Genomic DNA, 24700 nt, shown 5'->3' with positions numbered 1-24700 from the left:
CTTATCAACCTCAAGTCAAAGAGCTTTCAAATTGGAGTAAAACATAGGACTAAATATCCCTTCTAGAGTTTATACACGTGTTAGGATGATTGTTGGTTAAAAAAAAACTCTCACTACAAAAATAATATAATATAGAAGGGGTTTCTTTCCCGGGATTCAGAAAAACCCCACAATTTCCTGCGGTTTTTGTAACAAAGCGCAGTTAAGTTTATTTTTTTCTTTAAAATTATTTTTTCGGCAGTTTTACAAGAAATGGCAGTTATATTTTTAGTTTTATTTTTTTTAAATAATTTATCTGCGGTTTGTGAATTTTAACTTTTATTTATTTACTTTTTTTCCAGATAAGCAGTGGAGAGGGGTGCCCTAATTGTTCTTTTGTCCGCGAGAATAGAAAAGAAAATGAGGCAAAATGGATTCAGACGCAGTGGCAAGGCATTCGTGAAACAATCTCGCCAATCTCTATCAGGAGGCTTCCATGCTTTCCTTCGAAGGCCAGAAGATCCAAGGCGCCCAAAACATTGTCGCCAAGCTGACTTCCCTTCCCTTCCGCCAGTGCCAACACTCCATCACCACTGTCGATTGCTTGCCCTCAGGCGTTGGCACCGACATGCTCGTCTTCATCAGCGACAACCTCCATCTTACCACCGAACAACGTACCCTCAATGTCAGCCAAGTACATTGCTCCCCTCTCTTCTCTTACTTCTTCCTTTAATATAATTTTTAGGGTTTTCTGGTGGATCTAATCTATTCTACTTAGGTTTCCATCGAATAAATTTATCCATACCTCTTCATGGGAAAAAAAAGTATATAATGAGTTTTTCGAAAATAAAAATATATTTTAGGGATGACTTTAGTTAGTAATGCCAGAATGTTTTTTTTTTTAAAAAAAAACTAACCTTAAAACCGCGGAAATTTATTCAAAGTTTCCAAAACCGCGAGAACAAAACTCCTCCTAAAATTCATTATTTTTGTAGTGAATAAAATAAAATTATAATAAAATTAGTTTTATTAACAAAACAAACAATAAAATAATATAAAATAAAACTGAATATTATATATAAAATAAACTACATTATTCAACATATTAATATATTTATACAACTAATTATTCATATATTAAAAAGAAGATTTAATCATTCACGAAGTCTCTATTTTTGCGTGAAATTTTAATTTAGTCTCTTTGTTTTTGGAAATCTCAATTGGATCCTAAATTTATTGTAAAAATTGGATCATTTCCGTTAAATTGTCTCCAACGGCGTTAGTGTGTGTTTGACATGGCACGTTGTAGTCAGGTTCTTAACTGACGTGACTGACTGAAACAGGGGCAATGAAGCACGTGGATAATAAAAATTTTTAAGTAAAAAGAAAATGAAAGTTTTAACCACAAAGATTTCATATTAACCACAAAGGCGCCCTCCAAATCATATGGGAGCTTCATATTAACCACAAAGGTTTTCCACTGTCATAATCTAAAAGGATAAGTTGCAGAATTTCTCCTATTAATTATTCAACCAAACATGCTAGCTCCAACTTCTGTACAACCTCGTTAAGACTTCAATTACTATGTCTGTTATGTATGCTTTTTCTTGCATCTGCATCAACAGCCATTTACAGTGCCCGCTTCTCCACTGATCAAACCTTTTACTCATCCGACACCAAATTTCAATCCAATCTCTTCTCTTGTTTCAAACTCCTCCCTTCCCTCCAACAGCGGTTTCCACCGAGCCTCCGTCGACGATATCGACGACCGTTTCCTCTGCCGCGGCGACGTCAACGCGACCGTCTGCCATGGTTGTGTCGTCGCAGCAACAACCAACATAACTCGCCTCTGTCCCAACGATACCGAGTCCTACATCTGGTACGACGAGTGTACGCTAATCTACTCCAACAGCACCTTCAACAATGATGACATAGTTCCCGGGATTACCCTTAACGACGAAGGAAGCACCGTTAACTCAAATAAGGACCACTTCAACCAATTACTGTCGAACTTATTAAACAGTTTGGAGGGAAAAGCTTTGGAGAGTTCCATGGGAGAGAAGAAGTTCGCCGCAGGTGCGGTGAGTGTGACAACCGCGCAAACGCTGTATGGAATGGCCGCTGCATGGCAAAGATGAACACCACCACAGACCACATTACTGTCCTGCTTCCGTCACCCGTTGCATGACGAAGACGAACATGGATGCATCTTCAACCGCAACTTCGATTAAACCCTAAATACCCAAATTGATACCCCAATTTGTGAAATGGAATGAACTTTGGATGAACCCTAGAAGTACTCAGAAGAATCCCAATCCCTAATTCGATCAAATAAAAATCTGAATCCCAATTTTGGTTTAAAACTTTCATTTTCTTTTTACTTAAAATTTTTTATTATCCACGTGCTTCACTGCCCTTGCTTCAGTCAGCGTCAGTTAAGAAACTGACTACAACGTGCCACGTCAAACACACACTAACGCCGTTGGAGACAATTTAACGGAAAGGATCCAATTGTTGCAATTTTCATAAGTTTGGGACCCAATTGAGATTTCTAGAAACAAAGGGACTAAATTGAGATTCCACGCGAAAATAGGGACTTCGTGAATGATTAAACCTAAAAAGAAAGATGTTCAATACTAAATTAACATACTAAAAATATGGTTGTTACATTACTAATAAAAGAAACTAATAAACAATGTCTAATTTTGTTTGAGCTCCGCTGGCTGCCCATGAAAATCAAATTTTGCAACTTTTCCTTGTACATCTTTTGGTATAGCAAACCCCTGAAATCAAAGACTATATTATAATCAAAACACATTAACCAAAAATAAACCAAAATTCGGAAGTAAATATACCTGGCCAAGCATTGCTGGCTCTACTTCAATACCCCCAACACCCCATCCAGTAACTCCAAGCTAATCGATCATTGTTGTATGTAAATCAGTCCCAAAAATACTGTCAAGATAAAGCAGGCCTTCATTGTTGAAAACAACACGTCCAAGATATTCAAGATTGACCTACAACAAGACGTAAACACTAACCATGTGTTGAGAGGGTCGCACCTCCCACAAAAGTTGTTTGCATAAAAGAATGCAGTATAGTGCTAGGAAGTGACTCCTAGGTCGTCTCTCAAGGACCAAATATGGTTCGAGTCTCAGGTCAAACACGTAGTGGGGGTTTCTGAAAGTGTTTTTGTGATTTTAAATGAACTGAATTTAAAACTGGAAATTAAATACAACCAAAACATAATTGAAAATGCGGAAAGAAATGTGGAAAACATAAAGACCGAACGGTCTCTAAAGAAAGACGAAACGGTTTTACATTGAGACCGAACAGTATCTAAAGCAAGTGAGGCAAGTGAAATGCAGGAAAGAAAAACTCGAAACTGAACAATAAAAGTAAAACTGAACAGTAGAACTTAAAGCCGAACAAAGTAGACAACATAGTGAACGTAAACAATAAACTGAACAATGCAATAGATAAATATCCAAACACAATTAAAGCTATTAAAATGCAATGTTGAGCTGACAAATTAAATGCACATTGGAATAAAACTTGGAAATTGTAAAACAAAATCACCACCGATTTAAGCGTCAACACAATATAAAGAGACCTTTTAGAGCTAAAGAAAAATAAAAGACAAGTCTACAAACCGAGAGTAGAAGTGAGCAATTGCAAAACGCTTGTAGAATCCAACATAAACCACCGTCTCCTCTTTTCTCCAAGAAAGAAAGTAAAAGTTAATCACCCTGTTTTCTAAAAGAAAGAAAATGCTCCATCACCGTGCGCTATTGTCTAAAGCAAGAAAAACAACTCATTTCACGCTGCTGGATAAAGAAACCGTGCACACCAACTCACATCCCACTACACGTAACATTGCTTTTCAAAGTGAATTAAGCGCTTTCTCAATATCACCATGTGCAATACAACTACACCCATCTAATCACCTTTCATTCTCTATTCCAACTAATCTAAAGCAAAATAAACTCCTAAAGTCAATCACTGCTTCTGCTCCTTAGAGAAAGAAAGACTACTTCTGCGTGCTGCTGCCAAATGAAAATTAGCGTGCTTCTCCGTGATGCTTTTCTCTCCAGCCAGGCCGTGACCGAAAGCTCCAACCATGGTGGCGGCTGCACCAGCTCCAAGCCGAGACCCCCCTTCCAGCACACTCTCCCTCTAGCCGTAACCCTCCATGTGCTGCAGTTTTTTCTTTCTTCAGCTCTTTCCCGTGGTACCCCCCTTTCTAGGTTGCGGCTGGAGCTTGTCTTCACTCTGGACCGTGGGCGTGGAAACTGGACCGAGAGGATGCTCCTGGACGCTGCTGTGCTGGACCGAAAGTGTGGGTTGCACCTCCCTTGCTTCATCCTAGTTGGACCGCTTCATTTTTGGATGCTCCACGTTGCTGTTCTGGACGTGTGTGTGGAGTGTGCTGGACCGTGAATGAAGCCCGTGATCCAACACCTTTCTTCAAGCCAAAAGGAAATGAGCCTCCCCATGAACGTGCAGATCATGACATCTTTTCTTTGGTTGTGGCCGTGAGAACCTCCCAAGCTGCTGTACTGTTGGGCTGTGTGCACCCCTGTGCTTCCCATTCTTGTGCTGGACGTGGAAGCTCCTTCACGTGGCGGGCCATGTGCTTTCAATGATGAAACACCTCCCCCAAGATGCTACTGTCGTGTCCAGTGAAGGCTGGATGAAGAAATGAAGGCCAAGCCCGCCTGTGCTGCTGCTGTGTGCTTTGGGCCGTGTTGCTACTACTGGAAGAACATCTCCGAATGAAAGCCACTCCACTTCTCGCTGCTGGATCTGGAATTGAAGGCTTGATGGACTCCTTTGGGCCGTGATGAAGCTTACTTCAGCCTGCTGCCAGCGTGTCCCGGCCGTGCACCTCTTAATCTGTGTGTGCACCTCTCTGTGTTGTCTTCTGTGGGCCCATGTGGTTTCTTTCTTTTCACTAAATGAAGCCCCTTTCATTCACGTGCTGGATGCTCCAAAAGTGCTGCTGGAATAAACATGTGCTTCCAAAAAGAAAAGTGGATCAGCGTCTTCACTTCTTCCAACCGTCACACCCCTTTAAGCTTCTCCAAATTAAATCAGCTACACTTTTTCCTTAGCCAAAAGAATGAATTTCCTCTCCTGCCTACTACCTCCTTCCCGTGTGCTTGGCTTTTCAAAGTTGGTTGAACGTGTTGCCATCTGCTAGTGCAGCTGCTGCACTTTCATTTGCCGCTGATCTCTTCTCTTCAAGCTATTGGACCGTGTGGAAGCTGGCCGTGAGTGCTTCCCAAGCTGTTGGATTCCTTGTTTAAGAGTGTTGGAGGTTTTAGCATCGTCCAATGATCAATTCCAGCCACCACAATTACTAAACAGCAAGCAAACAATGCAAACAGATTAGAAATCACTCAAACAGTAATCACTGGACTGACATATGAGAGTAAAATAAATACTGGGAACAGCGCAGAACGAATTTGAACAAAGTAAAAACTATACGTTAAAATAGACATCCAGACGAAACTATGAAAAAACATTGCATGGAAAACTGATAAGAATTGAACTCAAACGAAGACACACAAGTTGACACAACATTCACGCGGCAGCCAGCGAAAATAAAAAATGGCTAAGATGCATTGGCTCAATTGCCATTTCTCATTTAGCTTTCAAATGTCCCAAAAAGTTATCCAAAATTTTCCCGTAATTAATAATGCAAAATAATAAGCTCAGATAATTCAAATTAGTTAAAATAAGAATTTCCGATCAAATTAAGCACAATTAGGAAAAACAGGAAAATACCGGACGTTTAGCACAATTGCCTGATTAATTCTAGCACAATAAACTAAGTGAAGTGAGGAAAATATTGACTCATCACCATGTTCCTCATCTTCAACATCAATCCCTTCATTCCCACTCACAGTCACATCAAACCTTAATGACTTAATTAATTGGTATGAATTCCCTTTCTCAATTAATAAATAATGCTAATTGAAGTTTAGTTGAGAAAAACAGTTTCTTTGTAAGTAATGTAAGAAACATATTTATAAAGATGGAAGAACAAAATTCCTATAACTAGTGTAATCCCCAAAACTCATTATATACTTTTTTAATATTAGAAAAGTTTTCCCCGCATATTCATTTCTAATTCCCTAAGCCCTAATTTCCTTCCTCCTAAGCACTTTCATTTCTTCTGCTACCTTCATCACAATCTTTCCCTGCTTTGTGTGCGTGTTCATGTTCGTCTGCTTTGTGTCTTCCCCTGCTTGGGCTAAGCATCATGGTCGAGGCGTCGAGGTCGAGGCAACGAGGTCGAGGCGGCGAGGATTGTGCTGAGGCGATTTTTGTCACTTCCGTCTCCCTGGTATGTTCATCTTATCTCTTCAATCAGATTATTCTCTCTTCGTTCTTTTCCTCTTGCCTGAGCCTCCATTCCTAATACTTCCTAGTTCCTCTCGTTCTTCTTTTACTCTTACCTAATCTTCATCTATCTCTCTATCTATATCTTCATTTTTAGCTCTAACCTAATTTTCATTTTTCTTGTCTTTGATATGTGTTCTGATTACAAAATTAAGGTCCTGTAATTTGTTGAGTATTAATAGTGGAGTTTAATGGTCTAATCATCAATGAAAATTTTTAGGGTGATTGTCTTGTATCCCAAACTAGTGGTACGACCCATCAGAATATTTATAATAAGTTTATATTGTTATTCTTGAACAAATATTTTTAATTTTATTGGAAGTATTAACATATCGTAAATTAGATGTAGGATAGGATAATAAAGAAGATTTTGGTTGACAAAGTCAAGTTCTATTAACCACCTAATCCACCACGCTAACTAGTTTCTCTGTTACTGGCATGTGGTGTTTGAGGTTTTGATTGTGTACTTGGTGTTTTTACTATTTTTTTTTAATTATTAAATATATCTTCTTTTGTACTACAGATTTGATTGTTTTGAATTTTAATCTGACCAATTGATACTTTTAGCAGGCACAACATCACTATGCTATAGGTTTGAGGATATTGTATCAGTTAGTTTCTGAGATAAATCAGGTCAGAATCAATGCTTTATATTTCAACCGGAAGTAATAGCTTGATTATTAAAAGCCTTGGTGTATCTGTGTTATTCTTCAACCCTTAAAGCATTTGTTTCACACTTCTTAGGTCTACACTTTTATTTTGTTGTGTTTTATTTTTTATTTGTAGCTACTGATTTGTTTTTGTATGTTTTGCCTGAAGTCAATGGTGGTTTTGTCTTTTAAGTTATAAGTTTTCTAGTATTAGTTTTCTGTGTCGTCACACTTGAGAGTAAATTTTGAGATTTGAGCATCTATTATATACGAGAATTAAGAACTATTTGTTTGCATTGTGTCGGCTTTGTTTGGTTTAGTTGCTGCTATCTTGGAGACTGATTGATATGGGATGTCAAAACTGTGAGTTGTCAATATTAGCATCATATTGTGTATGTTATATGGTTTGGTACTGTGACATCGTCTTCTTTTAACTCATATCCATCATTTTTGCATTGCAAGGGTTAATGGGTAGACAATAGACTTAATGGGTAGACAATAGACTTAATGCCTCTGAAGCAAATTACCTAAAGAAGTCATGGATAACTTGTAATTGAAATGACTGCACCTCTTATACTCAGAAAAAATATATATATGAAAATCAATCAGTGTTAATGAGTTTCCTTGACTATGAATGAACTAGTTATTGTAAAGGTAAAGAAATAAAAATACTTATATTTATTGGATCCCCTTAATTGGTCTGTATCTACATTAGACATTCCATAAGTTAAAAAAAAAAGCGTTAATTTAAAAGACATACATACTAAATTTTAGAGAAGACAAAATATACATCAAAACGTAAAAAGTCATTCAAATATCACATTGTATAGATACTTATCATTATAACTAAACATAATTACCAGGTTTTAGATCGCGGTGAATAATGCCATTTGAACGCAGATACTCCATGGCATTAGAAATATCCAAACCAAAACTTATGGATTGCTCTAAACTAAGAGCATTTGGATAAATGCTCTCTAGGTATTTATGTAACGAACAACCTTCCAAAAGTTCTGTAATTATCATCATTGTTGTAATGGGAAATAAACAAATCAAGTAGTAAGCAACCATGGTTACTAATATAGATGGTGTTCAATAATATATTAAATGAAGATTTACTAATCGATATCAAAGCCTTCATTAAGGGGAGAACAAGCAGTTTAATTGCCTACAATTCAGGAAGAAAAGGTGGTATAAATAGCAGCAAATACTGTGTAAAACTTTCAGTCCTTCAGTTCAGATTGTCTTTCTTTTTTTTATTTTGTTGATAACCAATATGTGTGTGTGTGTATATATATATATATATATATAATAGATGTAGGAGTTAGATGAAAGAGGTAATTAAAGAGAAGGCAGGAAGATGGTGAGACATGATTTTGCCTTAACTTTTGGTTTTAAGGGGTCTCATCATCGCTTTATGAATTCATTCAAACTGTTAGTATTTTGAGGTTGTGAAAGGAATAGTTAGGATAGAGAAAATGTAGAGATAGTTGAATGTAGAAGTAAATGTGGAGATAGTGAAATGTGGAAGTAGTAGTTGAAAGAAGTGTTGTAGTTGTCTTTGTTGTTGTAAATGTTAGCTTCTTACAAATGGTAGATGTTGGCTACATCTTACATCAAATGGTAGAGTTCATGGGTATTTATAGACCCATAGATTATTCTAGAACATGCTAGCCACAACTTATGTGGAATGTTCTAGATATTTACCTATGTTAAATATTCTTGATTTTTCTTCCTATCTTAGGCTTTTCTACAATATTCTAGAACTTATATTACATTTCAATTCTTCTATCTAAGGAGTCCCTACATTCTTCTAGAATTTTCATTACACTTTAATACTCCTTGTAATGCAAATTCTGTAACTCTAAGCATTGTGCGCAATAGTTCAAATCTTGGTATTGGTAATGCCTTCATAAATATATCTGCAATTTGGTCTTCTGTTGGGTAGTACTCGATTCGTATTTGTTTAGTTGTCTCTTCATCTCAAATGAAGTGATATTTAATGGCTATGTGTTTTGTTCTTTGGTGATGGACTGGATTTTTTGCTATTGCTATTGTTGATTTGATGTTGCAATAGATAACAGTCGGTCCATCTTGTGGTTCGCCCATTTCTTCAAGTATTCTTCGTAGCCATATTGTTTGACTCGTGGTTTCAGCAACTGCTACATACTCTGCTTCTGGTGTTGATTGTGCCACAGTTGCTTGCTTCTTTGATGCCCAAGATAAAATACCCGATCCTAATGAGAAAGCATATACTAACGTACTTTTCATGTCGTCCATTGATCCTGCCCAATCACTATCTGTGTAGCCAATCATCCTTGAGTTAGTCATGGTTTTGTACCATATACCAAACTCCTTTGTGCCTTGTAGATATCTTAAAATTCTTTTTCCTACTCCATAATGAATCTGACTTGGTTTTTGCATGAATCTTGATAGAAGACTTGTAGCATACATAATATCTGGTCGTGTGGCTGAGATATAGGAGACTTCCAATTAAACTCCTGTAGCGCGATGCATTTGCCTCTTGTGCTCCATCATCTTTTTGTAGTTTCTCGTTTACCACCAGCGGAGTAGTGACAGGTTTACAACCATTCATCTTGAACTTCTTTAATAGAGCTTCAATATATTTTTTTGAGAGATAAATATACCTTCCTTGTCTTGTTTCACCTCTTGTGCCTTAATATATAGTGTTGGCTCACTCTTGCTCCTCCTGAATCCTTGATCGATGAAGTATTTATCAATCTTGCTATACCATGCTCGAGGAGCTTGCTTCAGGCCATATAATGCTTTTCTAAGTCTTAGTACTTTGCCTTCATTTCCTTTGTTGATATAGCCTTGTGGTTGTTCAACATAAATTTCTTCTTCGAGCACTCCATTTAGAAAGGCTGATTTGACATCTAGTTGATAGATGTTCCATCCTTTTTGTGCTACAAGAGCTATTAATACTCTAATTGTATCTAAGCGAGCAACTGGAGCAAATGTCTCATTGTAGTCTATTCCTGGTTATTGTGAGTAGCCTTTAGCAACTAATCTTGCCTTGTGCTTTTGTATAGTTCCATCAGGATTAAGCTTTGTTTATATATCCATTTCACTCCTATGATATCTTTTCCATGAGGGCAATTTACGAGTTCCCAAGTGTTATTATTCTCAATCATTTTAATCTCTTCTTCCATAGCCTTGACCCATACTTTTTGCTTTGATGCTTCTTCATAACAGTTAGGCTCAATCATGGCTATATTGCAAGTTTCATATATGTCTACCAAAGATCTTACTCTTCTTGGACTAGATTCAGGTGAAGAATCTTCCTGTTGTGGAGGTGGAGAAAGCGTACCTGAATTTTCTTCCTCTTCTTGAGTTTCTTCTTGAGATTGCTGCACTAGAAGTAGAATGTTGCTTTTAACAACTTTTTCTTCTTCCCAATTCCAAGAAGCATTTTCATCAACTTCAACATCTCGACTGATGATGAGTTTTGTTTGTAGGTTGTAGACTCGATAACCTTTTGATTGTGTGCTATATCCTAAGAATATTCCTCGTATAGTCTTATCTTCAAGCTTGTGCCTCCTTTGATCAGGAACATGTATGAAGCAGATAGATCCAAATACTCGTAGGTGTTTAGCTGATGGCTTTCTTCCACTCCAAGCTTCAATAGGAGTCTTGTCTTGGACTGCTTTAGTTGGACATCTGTTTAGAATGTAAATTGCAGTGTAGACCGCTTCAACCCAAAAAGTGTTAGGCATACTTTTCTCTTTCAGCATTGATCTTGCCATCTCCATAACAGTGCGATTCTTTCTCTCTGACACGCCATTTTGTTGTGGAGTATATGCGACTGTAAGTTGTCGCTCTATGCCTTCATCTTCACAGAATTTGTCAAACTCGTGAGATGTGTACTCCTTGCCACGATCACTTCGAACTACTTTTATCTGTTTTTCGCTTTGCTTCTCAACAAGGGCCTTAAATTTCTTGAATACTCCAAAAAATTCTGACTTTGCCTTTAAGAAATAGACCCATGTCATTATAGAGAAGTCATCAATGAAGAGGATGAAATACCTGTTGTTATGATGTGAAGGTGTTCTCATCGGTCTGCAAACATCGGTATGAATAAACTCTAATAAGTCTTTTTCTCTCCATGCTTTGTTTGTCGAGAATGGTAATCGGTGTTGTTTTCCGAGGAGACATCCTTTGCATGATTCATTATTCTCTTTCAAGCATGGAAGATCTCTCATCATGTTTTTCTGATATAAAAGCTTTAAGTCATGTGTGTTGAAGTGGCCAAATCTCCTATGCTAAAGCCATGAGTCATCAACTTCTACCTTCATGGCAATATGAGTTCCAGGTTTAAAGCTTATAGGAAAGCTTCTATTTCTCTTCTCCATTTTTACTTGGCCAATTTCTATCATTTTACTGTCATAAATTTTGCATGTATCTTTCTCAAAATGAAGAAAATATCCATTCTCCATCATTTGGCCAATACTTAAAAGATTCTCTTTAAGATTGGAAACTAATAAAACATCCTTGATGAATTTCGTACCTTTCTTTGTCTCCACCATGACAGTTCCTTTGTCTCGAGACTCCACTGTGGTGCCATTTCCTAGCCGAACTTTGACATTGACAGATTTATCAATGTCTTTGAAGATGCTTTCATCTTTCGCCATGTGATTGCTGCATCCACTATCCAAGTACCAACTTCCTTCTCTACCAGAAGATTCTTGATTGGCGTAGAATAAGAGTTTCTCCTGATTATATTCTTCCGCAAAGTTTGCTTTATGCTTATTTTTATTACGACAATACTTTTCTACGTGACCAAATTTCTTGCAATAGTGGCATTGAGGTTTTCCATGATGCCAACAATCTTTTTCCAAGTGACTTGTCTTTTTACATATGCCACATGGAGGATACTTTTCTTGACGAGTCACAGAGAAGCTTCTAGGATTTTCTTTATTTCTAGAAATTTCTTCTCTACTTTTATTTCCTTCATATTCTTTATTCTGATACCGTAATTTTAGTTTTGATTGAAAGGCATTTTCAACCGAGTCTTCTTCATGCCTTTTCAATCTTTGTTCATAAGCTTCAAGAGAGTCCATTAGTTCTGTGACTAACAATGTAGCCAAATCTTTTGTTTGTTCAATCGCGGTTATTACATCATATTTTTGGGGAATAGAAATTAAAATTTTCTCAACGATCTTTTTGTCAAGAATATTTTTTCCATAGGCTCTCATCTGACTAACTATTTCTTTTATTCTAGAATAGTAGTCTTTAATGGTCTCAGATTCTTTCATTCTTAATAATTCAAACTCTCGTCTTAGAGAATGAAGTTTAACATTGCGTACCTCGTCACTTCCTTGAAACTCCTCTTGTATTGTGTTCCAAGCTTGTTTAGCACTTGTGGCACCAATTATCCTTGGAAAAATTGTGTCATCATGTTGAAGAACAAATAAAGCCCTTGAATCCTTCTGCTTGTTTTCTTTCAACTCCTTCTTTTGAGCTGCAGTAAGAGTAGAGGTGTCTTCTGGAATAGTGAATCCCTCTTCTATGATATCCCATAAATCTTGAGAGCGGAAGAATGTCTTCATTTTGACACTCCAGAAATCATAATTTTCTCCTGTGAAAATAGGTACTGGAATTGATGATGTTTGATTAGTAGTAGCCATGTGTTGATAATATATTTGGAAGTAGTAGAATGAGTTATAGTTTTGTTTGAGGTAGTTGAAAATTTTATCTACGCCCAGTTGATGATCGAACGTAGCTCTGGTACCACTGTTAGTATTTTGAGATTGTGAAAGGAATAGTTGGGATAGAGAAAATGTAGAGATAGTTGAATGTAGAAGTAAATGTGGAGATAGTGGAATGTGGAAGTAGTAGTTGGAAGAAGTGTTGTAGTTGTCTTTGTTGTTGTAGATGTTAGCTTCTTACAAATGGTAGATGTTGGCTACATCTTACATCAAATGGTAGAGTTTATGGGTATTTATAGACCCATAGATTATTCTAGAACATGCTAGCCACAACTTATGTGAAATGTTCTAGATATTTACCTATGTAGAATATTCTTGATTTGTCTTCCTATCTTAGGCTTTTCTACAATATTCTAAAACTTATATTACATTTCAATTCTTCTATCTAAGGAGTCCCTGCATTTTTCTAGAATTTTCATTACACTTTAATACAAACCAAACAATGCTATGTGAGTATATCGGTAGAGAATGTTTGTCAAACCAAAAAGATAACTAAAGAACTGCTTCTCCGCTTTCACAAAAGCTATCCAAAGTGCTTTCACAGCTTTCCTTTTACCCACTGTTTACTTTATTCTCTTATTCATTATTATTATCATACACATATATATCTGTACCACAAAAGCACCAAAACCTTCATCATAGTTTTCCTACGATGCATTATAAAATCTAACCCTAACCAAGTAAACTACCACCCAAATAGAATCTCATTATACCATTTGTTTAGCAGGTCAAAAATTCAAATATAACTGCTAAATTAAAAACAATACAATGTATTACTTTGTCAAAAAGGAACACATAACATTCAGCATTATTCACATGTATGAACTATTAATGTTCAAAACATGCATTTGTCAAAGTCATTAAAACCGTTTTTATGGTTGATTCCGTGCTCTGGTTTCGAACAAACAAGTTCTCTTATACCACAGGAATGGTATATGCATAATGCATATATATCTCTCTCAGGCATGATAAATACATTTTACTTTTCTAGATTTTGGATATCAAGTTAACCTCCTCCTGAAATTTTTTGGATTTGTCACGGATATTGTAATAATTACATTACAGCAAAGACTTTTGGACAGTGAATAAAAGAGCTTTAGTTTGAGGTGAAAAATTATTAGCTTTAGTTTTCATTTCTTCCATATATATATATATATATATATATTTTTTATTATTCTCTACTCAGAAACAAAATTATTTTTCATTTCTTTCCTCTCCCTTCTCTTCCCCCTCTTACGAAGGTTTTATTCATTAGTGTTTTACTCAGAAACATAATTAATTAATCTCTACTTAGTGTTTTATTCAATCAACATTTACTTTTAACATTAAGTAGGTGTACTACTTAGTATTAAATTATTCCAAGCAACAATTTCATAACTAAGTAGGGGGACTACTTAGTTATGAATTCTTCAATTCCATAAACTTAGTACTACTTAGTTTTAGAACCAGTTTAGTAAATTCATCTTATTTTTCAATCCTCATGGCATGAACATAGGTCATTTTAATGGATAAATCATGGATAGACATGCCTCGAAATACAAGTCAAAATTGTTTGAAGTTGATTTTACTTTTTCCTTAGCTGTCATGTTTTCTAAAATTTCAGTTTTAGAATTCTTCTTATATTAATCATTACATTTCTTATGGATTTTGTTTTCTCATTTGTAGTTAAATGCTGAAAAAAGCCCCTTCTAGAGAATGCTATGATGTTAAATACTTGATGGATGGACTTGGGGTCTTGTTTTTTTTTTGTTAATGTTAAAGATTTTGACACACTTTATATGTTATGTTCTAGTATTCCAGTTGTTCATATAGTTGTTGTGAATTCATATTGGTTGTTGATACATACATATATTTGCCATGGGTAATGTGCTTAACTTTATTAAACCAATTGGTTGTTCTATATTGCTATCAAGTGCAGTCAAATGGAGATGCTCTTCATTCACCATCTCAAGTTGGAGGAAATTCTCATTTACAAGATGAACATGAACAAGATGAAAATCAGGATAGTTTGTTGGAAGTTGAACAAGAAAGGCCACCAATACACAAGGGAGCATGGTTGGTTGATATCATTAATAAGACACAAGTTCAACATATTAATGCTTGCATTATGTTACTTATATTTGCTGAAGTTCTTTAACAAAAGAGTATTTGACACAAATTTTATTTCTTCACAGATGATCAAAGTAAGATGACTACCAAACACTTAAAAACAAATGATGTTTGGAATTTTCCTCAAAATGAAAGGATTATTGTACGTTGGAATGATGAGTATCAACCAATTGGAGACGCGCATTATTGAATCGATTCTTAGAGAGTATTGCTAGAAACTTCAAGGCATTCCCTATATGTTATTCTAATTGGAAGAAGATTCCTAAAACTTACAAAGAAGATATAATTCAAAATACCATTCAAGTAATGTAAATTCATAATACAATTACAAAGAAGCATTCACAATTGATTTATTATGTAATTGTTAATTTTGATTAAAATCTGTTTTGAAGACAAAGTTTGCAATCAATTCTGATATTCAAATCAACTATATCTTGAAAGCACTTAATCATAAATGGAGAGATTCTGGACAAGAATTGTGGCAACAAAGAGATGATGGCACACATACTAGAGATGAATTGATTGACATGGCTCCAAAAGGAATAGATAAAGATTATTAAGCTTCTTTTGTTGACTACCGGCATGATGAAAGAACAAAGGTAAAACCTAAATTTCTTTTTCTTAAAATTATGTTATAATTTAATAACTTTTTATATGACAATGTTAGGAGATTGCCCAAAAAAATAAGCATAATAGGACAAAGCTTGCTCACACAGCGGGTCGAAGAGCATTGCAAGGAAGAGGGAAGAAATGGTGAACTGATATTATTCTTCAGCTTTCTATTTCTCATTATATTTATGACATACTTACTATGCATTCGTCCATTTTCATAGGAAAGAGAGTGTGGGCACAAAGTTAGCAGAGGAAAAGTCTGGATAGCTACCCATAAGAAGACCAATGAAGTTAGTGATGAGGCAAGAGAAATTGGAGTAAGTTTTATTCTTGCTACAAATGTATAACAGTTTAGTGCAGCAAATATGAAATTTATAGATGTAATTATGAGTTGAGTTTCACATTGATTGACGTTGTGCCATTAAAAATTGCATTCTTAAATATTGAGTTTATTTGAACTATGAAGCAAATGAGTTAATATGATTAGTAATGCTATGAGTATTGGTTTAATAGTATGATTAGTATCAAAAGACTCTTAAGCCCACATCCTGGGAAGAAGTCATGCTTCACACTGTTACGTACCTTCTCTCTCCCCTCCTTCATTGAGCTTCAGTTGAGAAGTGATTTTTTATTAATAATTTTATATCCTATGAGGTTCCGTATTTTCAAGACTTTAAAATATTTATTTATTTTATTTTGCACCTTTTCTACAATGAAAGAATAGGACTTTTATTCATTATTTATTGTACCTGCAATACAACAACCTATATTAAACTTTTCCATATTGAAAAATTTGAGGTTACTCTTTTTCTCTTTTGTTTTTAATTTCCTTTTTAGTTTTTATAATTATGCAAATATTACTGTAACATCCCGAAAATATAGCAATAAATCATATAATAGAATATTAACAATTAATAATAACTCATATCAGTCTTAACATTAAAAAGGGAGTACGGTTATGGCCAAAGGCCTTACATAACTTCAAACTAAAACTGTACAACTTAAGAGAAACTTTGACCGAACAGTTTACAAAACCAACACCGAACGGTCATAGAAAATAAAGGAAAAGGGTGATCGAACGATCACCTTACCAAAACTACTCTACTGACCGAACGTCCTACTGTTCGATCTTAACTTCAACATCCACCAAGTTCTCTTCTTCCAGATATTGCTCTTCCAACGCCTCTTTCAGCAGTGCGTCTCCTTCTGCTCACATCCACACGGATGATCATTGCAACGACAAGGATGGACGTACAAACGAGACAACACAAGGAAAAACACAGGGTAAGCTTATGTAATTTAATTCAAGTAATAACATACATTTTCATATGCAAGCACATTCAATTTCATTCTAATAAACAATTCAATCAAACCCTGATACTAGACCGACTGTCCGGACTGTATGAATTCTGTGTAGCTACGACGTTCGTGCACCCGGCTGATGTAGTAACTAGAATTCTCATCAGCTGCCACCCGAGGTTAGTCCGTTCCGTCCAAAGTACCCCTAAGGACTAGGACCTCCTACCGTTCCCACGCATGACGTACCCCCTCTACATGAGGACGAGTACCCACGGAACATCAGGATGAATCGTCAGCCAAGCATTACCACATTCATACTTTACCAATTTCAATATCATCCAAGAGTCGTTCCTCCCCGGAACGCTCGTTCAAATCCATAATCTCATATTCATCTCATAAACTCTTCATCCTTTATAATATTTCACTTTAGTGCCATTTTCGTAATCATTTCTGAGAACATAAAAATACCGAACGTTCTGCCCTCTTCATAATGAGGACGAACGACAGGAAAGAGGCAAGGAACTCCCTCGTCCTAGAACAGAATACTACCGAAAGGGGTTTACTGAAATCTTTTAGAAAGGAATCAGGGACACCTATGCAATATGTGACGAACGTCTTCTACAACCTGAATCAGTTAAATGAACTGACTCTCGTGAACTCCAATCGAAACTGAAGAATACATAGAACTGGGAACTCTTGATCCGAGACAATAAAGTGGACATATTAGGACGTCAAAGGACCAAACTTAGAATAATTCACATACAGAAATCTCATGTCAGTAAATGACCGAACAAGGAAAGGAAGGTTCTTCTGAAATTGGACGAACGCTATTTTATCAGGGGAGATCTACTGTAAAAATACGAGCACTTGGTGTAAGACCGAGCACTACTTAAAATTTAGAATAAAAGATTTATAAATAAGATATCATAGGAATGGTGTTTAGAAACAGCTACCTATACAATCACATATATATAGATACCGAATTTAGGTTTACTGTTGGATACTCAGATGCAACTACGCTTGACCGGTCGTTCAAGCACATCATTATGATAAGGAGGCGTTCGTCCTCCACTAGAATTCTTTCCAAATGAAAGAATCCCATTTCAACTATGTTCAACAGGAGAACCGAACGGTCAATGACCGTCCAGTAACGAACGTATTTTATCATAGTATAATCTCATATACATAATCATTTATTTCAAATCAGTTTTCTCAACTTAAACCCTCATAACTTCAGAACTTTATAAACTTTCCATCCAGATCAACCTTCATATCTCATACATCACATATCATACAGGTTTCATATATTTCATACATCAAAACCTAACTCAGCCATATTTCATTTCATCTCATCAAGTAAACGAACATTCAATTCATCCAACCATATCAACCATCATGCATCAAAATCATCCAATCAACTAAACGAATCATTCAGGCAGTTCAACAGCAACAAATCAAATTAAATTAAATAAGCTTCCCTTACCTGGATACGTGATTGAACGGTCTAAAAGTGGGTTTTTGGTTCGTCCAACTACAATTTCTACCCTTAACGATCAACGATTCTCCAAACTAAACCAAACAACAGAAAGACCCAAAAATAACTTAGACTATATCCCTGTATGCAACCAGAACTTGGTTTGCATGTAATAAAGGAACGAACGACTAAAGGGAGAAAACTTACCAGCTCAGACTTGAAACTTTGTTCGGTTCAAGATGAAGCTTGGGTCGCCGGGAACACTTCTACGGTTTCTGAGTGATGATCGGAGAAGAGGAAAGGTTAGTTTTCTTAGAGAGAAGGTAGGAATTCTAGTGAGAAGGAGGAGAAAATGAAAGATCAGATTTTTGGAAGATGAAGGGTGCATGCAGAGAGAGTGGGAAGAAGGTTTCAGAAAAATCATTTTTCTTCCCACGTAAAACGAGCGTCCGCTCTCCTGCTGACACCTGCATTCCACTATCTGATTTCAGATCTTCGTTTCTTGACACTTGGCGTCAGCGCAGAGGGGTTTTGGGTGCGTTTTAATGAGATTAGACAGGTGGGTTTTGGGTACATATTTACGAGGTCTGAAAATTACCTTTTAATCTTGTATTCAAAACTATTAATTTTAGTGCATATTTTAATTCTTGTACGAGTGAAAACGCATGCGTTAAGATATATTGAAAAATAAAAGGAGAGCTGGCAAGAGTTAATAGTTATATAACTTGTATATAAATTACACTTAAAAGTAATATTGAAAAAAATTGTGTACAGAGGATATATAAGCATATTTATCATATTTAATCTCTTTTTGTTCTTATTGTTTAAACTTGTAGAAATAAAAAAAATAATATCTAAGGGTTCAATATTTTGGTGATTTGTTTGACAGAGAACTAGGATCCTTACAATGGAAAATATCGATGAATTGAGTAAGATATAGCCTTTTAAGTATTTAGCAAATGTGAGCTTATGTGGGAGTATTTGTAGAGAAGGGGAAAGGGTAGGAATTATGTGTACTTTTTGTGCTTGTTATGTTATTCTTATGTTATGTTATTCTTTTATATTTTCGAGTGATGTTTCTAATTATACTTGTGGTACGTTTCTTTGTCATAATATTCTGCTTTGAATATAGTGTGGTTAATATTTTGGTTGGGTCCAGTACCATTAATATTCCCTTTTATCAGGCAAAGACACTGAAATGGGTTGATGAAGGGTATGAGCTTCTTGTATTTACTGATGAATGTATTGTATCTAGAGTTGAAATGTCTACGAGACTTCAGAAAGAATTACGGGATGCAGATATATTGGTGATTATTGCTGTTACAAACAAGGAATCAGTTGAGTGGATTAATAACAACAGCAAAATTATTGAAAATGTAATATGCCTTACTCTTCATCGGATTTGAAGAACAGATTAGGAGGCTATGATGTTCCCAAAGAAAACTGAAGTAAAAGTCTTCGGATAGTGTAGTAAAAATAGCCCTCTGGTTCTGGAAATTAGAATTGCAACTCTTTAATTTGGTGTTGTTTCTGTTTGGACTAGAATCAAATTGTTTGTGCATTGATAATTGTATATATCTACTAATAATGAAATTGGGTGAATTGTTTTATCTGATTTAGATGATTTCACTATTTTATTAAATGTTGTATGTAGGAAAAAATTGAAGCATATGAATCTACAATATCATCGACTCAATCAAAAGAAATATCCAATTCAGATTCATTGGCTCATGCTTTAGGAATCAAAGAGCATTGTGGACGTGTTCGCGGTTTAGGTTTGGGTCCTTGCCCATCTAAAGTCTTTGGAGTCCATGCTCGTTTTCATGGTGGATCATCTTCAACTTCTGTTTCTAATGTTGAATTACAAACTCAGGTTAATGAATATTTTATCAATTACTTGGTTTGTTCTTTTTATGATCAACTTCTTAGATATCATTTTTCTTACTTTTTAAATAATTTCATCTTTTAAAGGTATCTTCATTGACAACACAAGTCAATGAAATGAAGGCAGTGATATCATTATTGTTGCAAAATTATCCGAGTCAATTGCCTTCACAGCTTGCTACATTTCAACCATTATCGGTAATAATTGCTAAATTTATTTGTATGATCTTTTTTTAAATATATAACAGACTAACTATTATGTTATATTCTAGGTATCTAATAAAAAAAGTGTGTCAAACGATGGATGTAACGTAGAAGAAGAACCTTAGACATTTTTGTATTTAATTTTTAGTATTGAACATCTTTGTCTTTAATTTTTTATAGCGAAACTGTGCAGAGAATTCAAAATGGCATAACATTGAATTTTGTTTGGAGTGTGCCACTCTTTGAAAACAAACTTGATCGAAAGGCTACTTTCGGATGGTAAAGTACTTCTCTATATATCCTTATCCTAAAAAATGATATATACAATTAAAATGGTGTGCTATAAAGTTCTTACTTTCATTCTGGTGTATGGGAACTAAGGTGCATGAAAAATCTATGTTGAAAAGAAACAAAAACGGTAAAAGTCATTGTAAGCAGAAGTATAATGCATCCTGATACCTTTAGATGTTTACTGCACTAATGATAATGCTATATATAGTTAGTAATAAAGTATGAATATAAGATAATTTATTTGTTCCATTAAAGGTTTATGGATCCATTAACAAAAGGAGATTATCCAAAATTTACAAAGAAGCATTCCAGATTGCTTATTAATTCATTTGATTTTATTAGCATAAACTACTATAGTGCTAGATAGGTATGTGATGCATCAGAATTAAGAAATTCTCCAATTTCAACCCAAAAAAAAAATTTGTATGCATTTTCGACGGTTTTGGATAAAAACTCGGAAAATTTTCAAACCCAGCTAATTTCGACGGTTCATAAAACCCCGGTTAGTTCCGACAGTTCTCCAGGAACCCCTGAAAAAGGGGTAGTTTGCAGAACCTAGTGGGTGCCAGCGGTTTCCCAGAAACCCCTGGTAATAGGGGCAGTTTTAAGGAACCCCGCTTAGTTCCGACGGTTCCCAAAACCTAATGCCATCAAAATGAGTTGAAACCCGTGAGTCAACCCGGCTCACCACGGGTTTGAGCCGGGTTGGGTTGGAAAAAAATGCAAATTTTTTTATGCGAGCCAATTTTGACTCGACTCACTAAGAACCCGGCTCACACGGGTTGAACCCGTGGTGGGTCAGGTTGGCTCACCAACCCACCTATTCTTTTTAATTATTTAAATCATATTTTTTTTTATTGAAATCAAATTAATTAAATTAATTATTCAAAATGCACAAACTTTACTCCCTTTTCAAATAAAACCCTAAGATTATAGATTGGATAATATTATAGATGGAGATAAAAAAGAAGATGCTTCAAGAGAGCATAATACTGTGGATTTATCCATTTAGGACTCTAATTTAATAGATGGATAATATTATAGATTAGATAATTCAGGAATATATAATTTGTTTTATCTTGTTTTTAGACCTATCTACAAGCATGACATTTTTATTTTGTGTTATATATTTTTGTTAACGACTATATGTAGTTTCCTGGTCAAAAGATTGTGTATGTCTCATTAAATTAAATAGGCAAATTTTTATGCTTCATAGCTTAGAATATATATAACAATATATTTCTTTTGTTTCATTTTCTTTTATATCAATTGGTCTAATTATTACTGTTTCAATTTGATCGATCAAAGTAACATGTTATAAGAATCTGAGAAGAAGAGGGTGAAAAAAAAGTTAATTAAGTGAGCCAATGAGTCAACCCGTTTAACCCACCAATCTGTGGTGGGTCGGGTCGGGTTCGAATTTTTTTAGCTCGCTAATAAATGAGTCGGGCTGGGTTGGTTCACTAAGTGGCTAACCCGTGGTGGGTCGGGCCGGGTTACTCGTTTTGACAACTCTACCAAAACCCCTAGAAATTGACAGAAAATCGCCGGTAACTTTGTGGCCTTCCCAATGGTTCTTGTAACCTCTGGAAACATATTTTCCGGGGGTTAAAACCTCCGATAAAGTTAAAATAACCCCTACTAAAATTGGAGACTTTTGTAGTGTCTTCAAGAAATTGTTGAAGTAGACATGTGCTTTATAAGATTCTTTTGATAGATGTGGGATGAAAACATTCTCTACAACAAAATAAAATAAACAATATTTTGAATTGTACAACATTAGCTTAATAATTATAGTTTGATAAAGATTTTTCTTATCGGACAAAGCAAAGATCAAAAGATATTGTTTCTTAGGCAAAACACTTATATCATACAAGATTGTTGTTTTAGAACGCTTGTGTCTATCCGACGAAACACATTCATGATTTATATTTTATTATAAATGTACTAAATCAAGATTAACAAGAATCACTCTGAACTTTATTCTAACATTATTAAATAAAAATATGTAGGGCTTCAATATTCATAATAGGGTATGAACCACAATGCTCGACCACGAAACGAGACTAGTCCAAAACGGTGAAGCACGAAACCATAATCTTAAATCCTAACTTCTAAAATAAAATAAAAAAAATAAAAACAAATTATTACTTATGGAGACAAAGTTTCATGATTGTCACAAAAGATACAATATGAACAAAGGTACATGAGAACGATTTTAGAATGATAGTTGTTAAGAAGCTTTTGGATGTGGTTGAAGAGAGTTAAGTGGTGAACATGGATGGATTGTGACAACCATGGATGGTGGTGATAAGCTTGTAGTGATGGCCAAGGACATGGATGAGGAATTTGACCATGTGAGAGACTAATATATAGAAATAATATTTTGTGAAAACATATAATATTGTAATTAGAGCAGTGAAAGTTTGAAAGCTATTTTGTGAAAACATATAATCTAGACCTGATTTTACTCATACTTATTAGGCTTCGAAACAAATTGGTTTAAATTAAAATAATTATACATTACTTATAATATTTATTATTTTTTTCATAGATATTTATTCCCATAAAAAAGATCATATTTCATACAATTTTCCACATTTTGTAAATTGTTTATGAAATATTTTTATATATTTATAATTAATAATGAACATAAATACGTGGAAAATATTTTGTGAATAATTAAGCTCCGTATAGTATCTAGTTGTATTTTTGGTGAAAAAGAAAAGAAAAGGTTTGTTATACACTTCTAGGTGCTTCTACGAAATCTATAATAATTGTCTTGACAGTTTAGCAAACGAGCTTTAATAATGATTCTTATTTTCAAGCATTGATCTAAAAATGAGCAAAGAATTACAACTTTTCCATGCACACAATTTTCAATTCATTCCAAACCAAGACACTATCTCAAATTTGTGAAGAAAAATGTTTTTATTGAATTTGGTTGGACTGATTCGAGATGAAATAAACTCTCTATCGAGACAAAAGGAGAAATCCACCTATAATGTTCAAGTCTGTAAGAGATATTTTGTGAGTGTTTGAGTAAAAAATGAGTATTCAATCATTTTACTTTTTGTATGTATTTATAGATTTTTCAAACCTATTATTTAATGTATAAAGGATAATAACAAAGACATATTATAACAATAAATATGATACCTGATCTAGTTAATCATAAAATAGATTTTGTTTATAATATCATATATCATCTTGAAATATCATTTTTCTCTTATTTTAGAGGTCTCATATTCGGATTCTGATATTTATTGGATTATTTTGAACCTAACAATAAAAATATGATTTAAGCCAAGTAAATACTTGAAAAGAATGAGACCCACATTCAATGGCATTGATAATTGCAATGGAAGATGAAAAATGTAACAATAAAAGATGAAGAATGTAAGATACTCTAAATTATGTTTTCTACGTTTTTTTGTTTGTGGGAGTAGTAGACGTAGACGTGTGTATAAAGCATTTGAAAGAACATAATAATGTATGCTTCTAGAATTGGTGGTTTTCAAAGGTCAAACTAGTCTAAGAACTTGTATGGTTTGGACATTTTACCTTATGTACCATTTCTTGGATGCAAATTCAATTTAGCACAATTTCACACTATCAAATACCAGGAGTGTCTTTAAAGACTTCAAAGGTTCGCTCGTAACAACGAAAGTTAAGATTTTGTTTTTATTTTATTTTATGTCGATGAAAGTTGCTTAAAGAGATCATATGGGATAACTTTTCGTTATTGTGAGAAGTAGAATGATAAAATATAAATTACTATAAATTTTTAAATAGTTAAGATTAAAATATAATTGTATATATGAATGTTAGCCTATCGATTTTGAAGTACAAACAGTTATGCTTTTGTCTCACTTCTTGTCAAATGTCAAGCATGAGAGTTCAACGTTAATATGTAACTTTTTTTCAGTAAACTTATAATAGTGATATGAATCTCATAAAGTAGATTTGCTTGTGTTCTTGTAATTTTCTTTTAGTGGTAGCAATCCATGTTTTTCAGTTCAGTTAGCACATCAACACATTAAAACATAAATGATGGTCAA

The 24700-nt window shown here is 34.7% G+C and overlaps 1 pseudogene across 1 annotated transcript; it reads left to right on the top strand.

Annotated features, from left to right (window-relative positions):
• Positions 1–232: 232 nt before the first annotated feature.
• LOC148196930 (uncharacterized) lies at positions 233–20473 on the top strand (annotated as a pseudogene). Its single transcript, XR_015780484.1, has 10 exons — positions 233–6331; positions 6958–7020; positions 14685–14832; positions 14935–15178; positions 15268–15474; positions 15543–15628; positions 15709–15804; positions 19915–20133; positions 20232–20342; positions 20417–20473. The product of XR_015780484.1 is annotated as an uncharacterized LOC148196930 (transcript).
• The last annotated feature ends 4227 nt before the right edge of the window (positions 20474–24700 follow it).

The sequence above is a fragment of the Vigna umbellata genome, chromosome 6, assembly GCF_029865625.1.
Source record: "Vigna umbellata cultivar VRB3 chromosome 6, Vumbellata_1.0, whole genome shotgun sequence".
NCBI lineage: Eukaryota > Viridiplantae > Streptophyta > Magnoliopsida > Fabales > Fabaceae > Vigna > Vigna umbellata.
Note: the sequence above shows the minus strand (reverse complement) of the source record. Positions and strands in the feature narration are given on the sequence as shown.